The following is an 8349-nucleotide window of genomic DNA, read 5'->3' on the forward strand; positions in this document are numbered from 1 at the left end:
ATGATGGCGAGCACATGTGCCCTGTAGCAAAAACCTCTCAAAAAAAAAAAAAACACAACTAAACAAATAAAGTAAACAGCAAAAATCAACAACAACAAAACAAAATGAGAGAGGCAACAGAGGCTGAAAGATGCCAAGCCAACAAGGGGACCAGCCTGATGCCTTCTGTAGGACTTCACAGGGTTTATGGACACAGCGTATCGAGCATGAACTTCAAGAAGCTGTTTGCCAACCACAGCAGTCAGAAGCCACGGATACCTTTATGTCCTCCTGGGAATGCCTGGACATTAATCTACACCATTGGGACCAGCAGTTGGCGTAACGGTTATATCGCTGGACTTAACCCGGTGGCTTAAGCTCACGCCGGGGCATGTGTGTGTGCGTGCCCAAGATCCCGGAAGAAGAATGGAGGAGAAGGGATTTTGGTGTGGGGGTGATTTCTCGCTTTCTGTCTCTCTGTCTCTCTTTCTGGTGAGACACAAGCCCTATAGCAGAAACCTCGCCAAAAAAAAAAAAATGACATCATTTACATTGTCTCTAAAAGTGTACTTGCTGGAATTTTTCGGCTTTTGCATAAAGATGGGTGTGCCAACCCTCTCTGAGCTCCTGCTTTTCCTTGTGTGGTGTGTCTTGGGTTAGGTTACCACTTGTCCACAGGACAGTGGCTGGGACACACCTCTCCCTGGAAGATGTGAAGCTGATCACACAGCTCCGCTCATACCCAGTGCTTCTGACACAGGGCTCCTGCTCTGGCAGGCCCTCCTAGGTACCGCGATGAAAGCCACCATGCTCAAGTAAACTGGACTCGGCCGCCCCAGGAAGCACAGCCTTCTCTCTGCAACAGACCAACAGTGGGGCTGAACTGGGAGAATTGTAAAGGCAAGGAGGGAAGCTTGCTTTTCCAGGACTGTCCCTGTTCAATGGGGTCTGCAAGACAGTCGTAGCCCCCCAGAATGTTGCTGAGTGTCTGCTTGAGGGTTACAGCAGTGGTTTTAAATTCCTTGCTGCCTCCTTCTCTCTTGGATTGCTTTTAAAATTTTTCTGGTGGTGCTTGCTTTTACATTCTTCTCTCTTTTCAGAATATTTATAACTACTCCCCTTTCTTTATCATTCTCAGCTCCCCTCCCCACTTCACTCAGCCTGCTTAGCATAGTGTTTCCTTTTGGCCTGCCTTGTTTTACATCTGGATTCCCAGATGATTTATTTTGTCTGTTTCTTGAATTTCCCTCCTCTCCCATTTCTTACAGTTTTTTTTTTTTCCTTCCCCTTTAGCTTCAGTTCTTTTCCCTAAAGCTTTCTTTGGGCCACACGGCTTTTATTCTTGTTCATCTGTTTAAGCAGTGCTGGCAGGAACGAGGCCACAGCCGGCAGGCAGGGCCACGGTGGCAGCAGCGAAGTCCTGGGCGCCTGAAGATTCTCCTCCCAGCCCTCCTGGAAGAGGCGCTTCTGGGGAGAAGGTGGTGGGGACAGTGCTGCTCCTCTCTATGAGGGTTGATGTCTGCCAGGCCCAGGCGGAGGGTCAGGGCAGATGGTGTTTCCTCCAGTGTGTGGCCTGAGCCCCCTTGCTCAGGGGGGCAAAGGAATCCATCCTGGGTGGATGGGTGGGGCACTACCCATGTTTGACCTGAAGGCTGGCGCTTGGGGAGGTGCGCCTGTAGGGTGTGTGTCACTTGCAGAGCTCTGAGCTGCAGGTAAGGGAGAGCATGCAGCCTAGGAGTCTGCCTGGGGAGGGGATAGTTTGAGGAGCTTTGATCCTTGCTCTATGGCCAAAGTTAGCCTGGGCATCTGGAGTTGTCTGTTGGGGAAACAGGCAGTTTTTCCAGTGGAAGTTCTTTCCTTCCCAATGCCCCCACCCCTGACCTTTTAAAAAAAGTTTATTTTCTTCCCTGGGGGAGAGAGGAAGGGAGAAACAAGAGAAGGAAATATGAGAGAGAGAGAGCGAGAGAGAGCGCACTCATCAGGGTCTTCTCGTTGTGATCCGCACCCGGCCTCAGCCAGCCTGGATAACAGGCACGCGCACAGGCAGGGAGGCCCTGGGATGTAAACTGAGGGCCCTCCCATGAGGACCCAGCATCTCAGTGCTGTGTTACCATGAAGCATGGTCCCAGCCAGTGGGCACTGTGGGAGCAGAGGGAAGATGTGAGAGGAGGCTGATCATCGTGCAATGCCTTAAAAGCATGTGGCCCCTGGGGAGCAATACAGACCCCACCTGTGGGAGGCCCTCAGGGTCAGCTCTGGCTCTGATGGAGGCAGATGGCACGTCTCGATGGGTGTGGTGGCAGAGAAATCCTAGAACTTGCAACCGCACCCCTCCTTGTCTGGAGTGGTGGGGGCGGGTGGGAGCATCCCGGGCTCTGCTCCCCAGCTGTCCGAGGCAAATCGACTGGAGTCCATCTGGCTGTCCCCACCGGCCCAGGCTTATTTCCCGTCCTGGGTTGTCATGCTATTGGGCCCTGGCTGAGTCCTGGGAGGCCGCCTCCTCGGCTGGATCGGTACGCTGCTGGGCACAGCTGTGTGAGTCGCATCCTGGGGTAGAGAGGCCCAAGAGTAGTGTGTAGACACCCATCGGGCTGTCTGTCTGCTAGGCCTGTGGTGCTGGGGGCCATGTGCTTCTCTGGCAAGTGCCTCCTTCCCATCTCCACAGGCAAAACTGCTCTCCCTCCAGGCCCATCTGTCTGTCATCATCATCTTCATCAATGTACACTGTTCTCTGCCACTTCAGAAGGGCTGATGAATATATAAATATTTGAGAAAAATCTTTGTTTATATTTTAGAGCTTACTTATATTTTCTAAATCTTTAGCTCTAGAGTCCAACTCTTGGGATCCAGCATGTTTTCCCCTCCCAATTGCCAAAGGGTATGTATGCTCATCAGAGACAGGGAGACAGAGAGAGAGAGGAAGCTCTCCCCAGTGGGGAGCTTTCTGCATCCTGTCGGGATTTGGGGCACACATACAGAGGTGCCAGGCACGTTCTTCAAGCTGCTGGGACTGCCATTCCAACTGTGGTCAATCATGTAAGATCGAGCTCCTTTTTCTTTGGGGCTTTTCCAGGGCCCAATGTCTCTTAAGACCCTAAAACTTCAGGATTACACAGACTCTTACATCTGGGCCCTGTGGACTCAGTTTATGTCTGATTCAGGGCAGGGCCTCCTTCCCCACATGGAAGGCTATACTTAACAGAGGAAATGATTAGGGAGTGGGTGATTAATTTTCTTCTAAGTCTCTCCCTTCAGCTCTGGCAGGAAGCTGGGGGGTCAGGACCAGCATTTAAAAAAATTATTTATTGGGAACCAGCAGTTAGCATAATGGCTATGTCACTGGACTCCCACGTAGTCGACTGTGGTTTGCGTCCCGGACCCAGTGGCTTAAAACTCACGCCGGGCACGTGTGCGCGCGTGCCCAAGATCCCGAGAGGAGAATGGAGGAGAAGGGATTGTGGCATGACCATCCCCCCTGGGGGGTGATTTCTCGCTTTCTGTCTCCATGTCTCTCTCTGTCTGTCTGGCGAGCGCATGTGCCCTATAGCGAAAATCTCTCCAAAAACAAAACAAAACAAAAAAATATTTATTCAATTTTACTTATTATTATTATTTGGAGAGTTTTTTACAATAGGGTGCGTGTGCTCACCAGAGAGAGACAGACAGAGAGACAGTGAGCAAGAAATCACTCCCCAGGGGAATGGCCATGCCACAATCCCTTCTCTTTCATTTTCCTCTTGGGATCTTGGGCATACACTATATGCCCATGTGCCCAAAGTGAGTTTAAGACACCAGGTCGGGGACTCGAACAGTGGCTGACTAGGTGGGAGTCCAGCAACATAGCCATTATGCCAACTGCTGGTCCCCTGCTATTACTATTTTTAAAAATTTTGCTCTAGGACATATGTACTCACTAGAGAGAGACAGAGAAAGAGAAAGAGGGAAAGTGAGAAAGCAAGCCACCAGGTCTGGGACACGAACCATAGTCAGCCACGTGGGAGTCCAGTGCCTTAACTACCATGCCATCTGCTGGTTCCCTTGGACGAGCCTTCTTTGATGTGGGAATTCATGTTGGGGTTGGGACCCCAGAAGCCTCTTGCCCCATCCTTCCTGAGCCACCTCACTCCTAGAGCTGAAGCACAGGCTTCTTAATCTACCATGTCACTGCCTCCTCGTTCCTGCCACCTCCCCCTGCCTTCCCTCTTCCTACGCACCACGTTGTATAAATATTTACACCCCTGGGCTGGCAGGAATCTTTCTCCAGCTGCTTCCCTGGTCTCTGGGAGAGCTTGTTCTCGCACAAAGCAGCTGCAGCAGATCTGGTTGCCTTTGGTCAGACAAGGGCAGGCCCTGGTTTGGGGGCCCACAATCCCCCCAGAGTGAAGGGTGCAGTTGGTGGGAGAAACTCAGCAGTGAAGGTCACAGGGCTATGACAAAGATCCAGCCTCACTCCCTGCTGGCTGTCCATGCAGCCACCCTCCAAGAGCTGTCTGATCCTTACCCTGGCTTGGGAGCTTTCTGTTTCTAGAAGGAACAGCCTCCCCAGAGTGAGGGCTGCTGCACCCGGGGCCTTGCTACAACACAGTGGGCGATAAACCTAAAGCAAACTGGCCAATACTGGGACAAAATGGTTACTTAGTTTATGGGAGAGCACTTTACATAGATCTGCCCTGGAAATGATCCCCCAGTGTAGAGAAGAACCTCCTGGAGAACCTTCATCTTAGGCCTCTTTTCAACTCTTGCCCTAGGCTACTCCTCGTCCAGCCAGTTCCTGTTCAGTCTTCCCAACGAGGGTGGAGAGAATCGGTGCTCCTGCCCTGACTTCTTTGGTGACCTATTAAACAGGAGCTGGCCACGGAACCAACTGGGCTGAGCACTGTGCAAGGTACTGTGTCGTATGCTCATGTAATTGTCTGAGTCTTGTGCCCGGCAGATTTCTTAGGGGTCTGTGTGTGCCTGCTCTTCCTGCCTTCAAGCAGCCACAGCCAAACAGCAGTAAACTCCCAGATACAGAATCCCATCCAGTGGGAACCTCTGAGAGCCAGCCAAGGACTGGACACTGATCTCTCCTACCCCTTGCAGGTGCAGGACCCCTGCCACCACTGCCCCTTCTGTGCCTCAGTTTCCTCCCATCTGCGGTAGGTAATTAACTTATATTCCATAATGCATTCCAAATTTAGCACAAAAACAGGTTTTATAAAAGCAAGCAACATGGTTGTTTCACTTCAAAGCCTTTTCTATGGGGGAAAGGGGAGAGTTTTAGGAGAGGCTGTTTAGGTTTCAGGGACTAACAAGAATGTGTGTTCAGTGCTTTGGGGAGGCTGAGGAGATAGACAAAGCTAATAAGACCTGGATTAAAACCAGGTTAATGGGGCTGGATCCATGGTGCAGCAGGCATGCTCTGCTCAAGAGAAGCCAGACCCCATACGTGACCATGGTTTGAGTCCCTGGCCTGGAGCCTGAAAAATGCAGGGCATGCAAGTGCCAAGGAGAGAAGGACTTGAGGCAGGGGACAGTGGCATGACTAGACCCTGTAGAAGGTACTCAGCCCTCTCTTGTAAGTATATGTGCTTCATCATGAATTTAAAAAAAGAAAAAAGAAAAAAAAATCAAATTAAAACTCCTTAACATTCAAGTAGTGGAGTCACTAGGAGTGGGTGTATGGGGTTGGATAGGGGATTCTGATGGGGACCAGAGACAAAGGCCCCAGTTTCCAGCACTTTCATTTGTGCCAGGAAGAAAGTAAACAGATTCTCTCAGACCCTTTCTGAGAACAGGAGAAAAACTGATGCTGAAGGTGCCAGGGTTGATTATAGAGGAAAGCCCGGCACTGTGCTTGGTATTCAGTAGGTATAGGAGGTGGACCGTCCACTCTCCAGACAGCTCAAGGTGAGGTAGGGGAGGAGTGGGCTGAGCTTAGCCAGTTGGGTGAAGTGCAGGGAGAAAGGTGGAAAACCACAGCTCAGAAGGGATGCAGCTATGAGTTATTCCTGCCCGCCTGCCCCCTTCTGTTTCTATAAGCGGCTGAAATAAATTTAGCGAAACAATTCCACCCGTCTGAGGGCCTAAGGTTTCAGAGCAGTGGGATTCTCTATCCAGAACACCCCTGTGTTTCAAAGTTGAGAGCTTGTTGTTTAAATTCCCTTTAGGAATGGAATGCTCTCAATCTAAAATAATTATTTTACTGCAGTCATCTATTCCTCATAGAAAAATGCTTTGACATAGTAGTTTGCTTGAGAGCTGATCTACAAATGCCTTGCAGCTTAAAATAGTCAACCTTATGGGGCCCATGCCGAGCTGGATCTGTTGGGGTATTTATTGTAAGATTACTCTTCATGATGTCTGTGTATGTTCAGCCAACTCCTTCTGTTGTATGTCAAACAGGACAGTGGTTGTGGCTAAATTAGCACAGAAGAGAAGTACTACATCTTTATGTACCCCATGATTACTTATTGAGGACTTGAGCTGAGAGAAGAGGAGGTCTACTTTCATGAAACATACATCTTGGTAGTAAGGAAGATGTTAAAAAGTGAAATGACTATGAAAAGTGGCAATTAACTTCATACTCAATAGCCAAAGACTGAATTCTTTCCTACTAAGATCACGAAAAAGGAGAGGGCATCTATTCTTGCCATGCCTATTCAACATCATACTGAAAGTTCCAGACAGGCAATAAGGCAAGAAAATGAAAAGCCTTCTTACAATTAAAGTGACTTTTGTAAGATCACAGGGCATAACATCAACACACAAAAGTCAACTATATTTCTAGTAATGAACAATCAGAAACCAAGATTAAGAAAAGAAATTACAAATAATTCCCAAAAAAGTTACTATTAGGTATAAATGCAACAAAACATATATAGTATCTGTATGCTAAAAACTATAAAACATTGACTAAAGAAATCAAAGATGACTTAAATAGACATACCATGTTCATGGATAGAAGATTCAACATAGTAAAGATGTCATTTTCCTCTGAACTGATCTACATATTTGATGCATTTTCAATAAAAATCTCAGCAGATTTCATTTTATAGATATAGAAAAGCTGATACTACTAGGTTGTTAGGAAAGTCATGATGCATTTTTGCTCAGAAAAATATGTCATGACTTTCTTTTTTTTTTTGGAGAGGTTTTTCACTATAGAGCGCGTGCGCTCGCCAGACAGAGAGAGACATAGAGACAGAAAGCGAGAAATCACCCCCCAGGGGGGATGGTCACACTGCAGTCCCTTCTCCTCTGTTCTCCTCTTGGGATTTTGTGCACCCACGCACACGCGCCCGGCGTGAGTTTTAAGCCACCGGGTCCGGGATGCGAACCGCGGTCGACTATGTGGGAGTCCAGCGACATAGCCATTATGCTAACTGCTGGTTCCCATGTCATGACTTTCTTGACAACCTAATAAAATATATATCAATAGGCAAAGAAACTAGAATTTCAAAAAGCAATTTCAAAATGTAAGAAAAAAATTTAGAGGAATTATACTGCCTGATTTTAACCCTTCTATAAAACTACAATAATTAACAGTGTGGTTGGTATTTGATGGGCATATAGATTAGCGGAATAGAATAAACAAACCTATACAAATATGACATTTGATTTTTGGATAAGTATAAAGGCAAATCAATGGAAAAATTACAACAAACAGTGTTGGGATTAGACATCAATAGGCAAAAAGAAAAAAAAAACTCAAACCTCACACCTTATAAAAACTAAATCAAAATGGATCATAGATCTAAATGTAAAACATAAGAGTATTTGATTCTTGGAAGCTGGTTGACTAGGAGGATTCTAGGAAGAGGGTGGGGTAGGAAACACCAGGAATCTGTTTTCCCTCCTAGATAACAATTACACTGGAAGAATCTATCTGATGTAACTATTTTGGAACTCTGGAATCTATTGAAGGCTTGCAACTTCCAAGGGGAGGCTTGGGTGGTATACTATGATTGATTTTGGTCAATTTCAGCTCTTAGCATAGCAGCAGCTACTTATCTTTCACTGTGGCTCTATAGCAAGCAACTGTGCACATGTTCCTGCCACAGTTTACACACAACTTGTGGGAGCTAGGGCAGCCAAAAAAGGACCTGTCTTCCAAATATTAGGGATCTGTGTTCTGATTGCTGATTACTACTACTGATCACAGAGGTGTAGATGATGATGAAGGTGGCCATTGTGGGTATACCTCACACTATTGTTGCAAGTCCCTCTCTCAGCTGAAGTGACTTTCAGGCAGTTTAAAGGGTCAGAGTCCCTTTGTACCTTCTTTTCAGTTCTTTCTCTTTTCTCTTTTGGAAGTCAGATATTAGAGACTAGGACATTCAAAAACAATTTCATATACAGGGAAAATTAGAAAGTGCTTGCATATGTGTA

At 47.3% G+C, this 8349-nt stretch overlaps 2 long non-coding RNA genes across 2 annotated transcripts in view; one reads left to right on the top strand and one right to left on the bottom strand.

Annotated features, from left to right (window-relative positions):
* Positions 1-5563, top strand: part of LOC114009721 (uncharacterized) — a 17072-nt gene extending 11509 nt beyond the window's left edge. Inside the window, exons 2-3 of the long non-coding RNA XR_003551106.1 lie at positions 4728-4864; positions 5062-5563. This is a non-coding gene — a long non-coding RNA (uncharacterized LOC114009721). The remainder of the gene's footprint in view (positions 1-4727; positions 4865-5061) is intronic.
* The window catches only part of LOC114009720 (uncharacterized), a 24655-nt gene that overhangs the window by 5273 nt on the left and 11033 nt on the right, over positions 1-8349 (bottom strand). The window lies entirely within an intron of this gene.

This window comes from Tupaia chinensis, unplaced genomic scaffold, assembly GCF_000334495.1.
Source record: "Tupaia chinensis unplaced genomic scaffold, TupChi_1.0 Scaffold000609_1, whole genome shotgun sequence".
NCBI lineage: Eukaryota > Metazoa > Chordata > Mammalia > Scandentia > Tupaiidae > Tupaia > Tupaia belangeri.